General features: G+C 42.8%; 1 long non-coding RNA gene across 1 annotated transcript; it reads left to right on the forward strand.

Annotated features, from left to right (window-relative positions):
• The first annotated feature begins 292 nt into the window (after nt 1-292).
• Nucleotides 293-818, forward strand: LOC122937842. The gene is made up of 3 exons (XR_006389932.1): nt 293-407; nt 503-546; nt 706-818. It is a non-coding gene; the product is annotated as an uncharacterized LOC122937842 (long non-coding RNA).
• Nucleotides 819-2,414: the final 1,596 nt, after the last annotated feature.

The raw sequence follows: 2,414 nt of genomic DNA on the forward strand, positions 1-2,414 counted from the left end.
ATACTTCTTAGAAAAAGATAAGGCACAGCAGTTGACTGGTGGAGCCTGGGGATTGTGGTGTCCAGGATGGCATCAGGACTCCACCCATTTTACCATGGCCCCTTCCGGAAAATGGCTCGCATAGCCATTACCACCAAAGAGCCAGATATTCCAACTTGGCTTGATGATGGCGTACAACATCTCATCAGATAACTGCTGTGCAAGAATCATAAGAAGCGCCTGGGTGTGCGAGGAAATATCAGACAGCATCCATTGTTTTCCACCATCGGCTGGCAGGAACTGAAGGAGATGAGGGCACGGCCACCATTTCAGCCAGTTCTGGAGAAACAACATCTGCATTGGCCAAAGGATAAAAAAGCCCTTCACCCCGTGGCCCAATTTAGCTATATGTCACCAAGCTGGGCCCGGTAAGTTCCTCCTCCTTTGGGGATGACTCATCCAGTATGGTCATCATCACTGGCTTTCTGTCTGTGCCAATTACTATGTCTCTGCTTCTTCTTAGGTGGATGAGAAGATCTGGGCTGTGAAGGAATCCACGACCATCTGGTGAGCGACTACTATTCACACATAACTCCCATTATTATATCAGGACATTATATCTGATGTTACAAAGCTGGATGCTTCATTATAAAGACCATTCCTCTAAGATAACAGAAGCTTCAGTAGACAGATGTACTTGAGATATCTTCCTCTTATGTCTTGCAGAAACAGCTTGTGCCGAATGCCCAGAACTCTATGCCTCCCGAGTCCTGACCCATGCCTCATATCTCTGCTGATGATGTCTCCTTGGCTGCCCTAGAACATCATCTCTCTCCATAACACCATCATGCCTCTCCATTGTCATCTTGCTGCAGCCCCAGGCCCTTGAGCTGGCATCCTCCAATCCCAGGCTGGCATCTGACACCGCTACAGCCTTAAGATCCTCTATGACCCCAGGAGCGGCCCATGCTTTGTTTCCATCTGGTGAGTTCAGGGACAATAGCCGCATGTTGTAGTCCTGGGGCTGCTGAGCGGCTATTATCCCTGAACTCCCCTCAGCACAGGCCGGGTAAGTACTACACACACCACACACATATCACTGACTCTACATGCTAGGTATAGACACACTACATGCTAGGTATAGGCACACTACATGCTAGGTATAGGCACATTACATGCTAGGTATAGGCACATTACATGCTAGGTATAGACACATTACATGCTAGGTATAGGCACATTACATGCTAGGTATAGGCACACTACACACTACATGCTAGGTATAGACACCAACACATAGTAAACACATAGTTATTGGCTTTGCTCCTGGGATTTATTCTGATCGCCATATTTGGGGTCAGGAAGAAATTTCCCATATAAATCTATAATATATAAAAAAATTAACACAAAACCTTAATATGAGATTAGAAGTCCATAAAAATTAGTATAATTTATACCCATCTCACACAGGTACAGTATCAGCCTTTGGTCCTGGGATTTATTCTGATCGCCAGATTTGGGGTCAGGAAGGAATTTTGCCCCCTGTTATGAGGACAGTTTTTTTTTGCCTTCCTCAGGATCAACACGGCCCATAAATAGGTTTTAATAAGAGATAAATAATTTACACATACATATACACATATAAAATTCTAAAATCAATTCCCCTTTATATGTAAATAAAATTAGACCTTTACCCCCCTATATCTGTGTGCTTGTCTTTATTCTAATTAGACGTCCCTGTAGTAAATGCCGTACAGGCCTCAATGTCTTATTTTGGTTTATAAAAAAGTACACTGATTTCATGTGTTTTTTCATTTTTTTTTGTTATTTTCATGCATTTTTTTAATTCCTATAGAGAAACCTGACAAAACACATGAAAATACCACATTCAGTGCATGCTGCATTTTGAAAAAAATACCGCTAACCAAAAAAATTTGTAAGAATGTCACAAATGTTTGTACTGCATGTTCTAAAAAATGCTGAAAAAAAACACCAGGAAAACTTAGCAGAAAACGCTAGCTTATGATGGTGTCAGATGCTCCACAATTATTAAGCTAGGAGCTGACGTAGGTTTCAAGTATTACTTGAGGCAGAAAACTGCAAAAGTAATAGTAAGAGCTCATGTGTGTGCCCCATGTGCGTGCTGCAGACCGCACGGGTACCGGCCAAGTGCACACCATTTGCAGATGCAGAACCATTGAATTAAATGGGTCCGCGATCTGCAAGATACATTCTGCACCTCCAAAAAATAGAACATTTTATATTTTTTTGTGGTGAGGAAGTGGTTCTTAGTCCTTCCGTGGCCTTTCGATCTGTGCCTCCGCTCCGCAAAAGATAGGAGAAGTCCTATCTTCAGTTTTATGTTGCAGATTGTGGATCCATTCAAGTCAAAAGGTCTGCATCTGCACCACGGAGTGCACACAGCCTGTGTCTGTTTA

This window comes from Bufo gargarizans, chromosome 1, assembly GCF_014858855.1.
Source record: "Bufo gargarizans isolate SCDJY-AF-19 chromosome 1, ASM1485885v1, whole genome shotgun sequence".
NCBI classification, from domain to species: domain Eukaryota; kingdom Metazoa; phylum Chordata; class Amphibia; order Anura; family Bufonidae; genus Bufo; species Bufo gargarizans.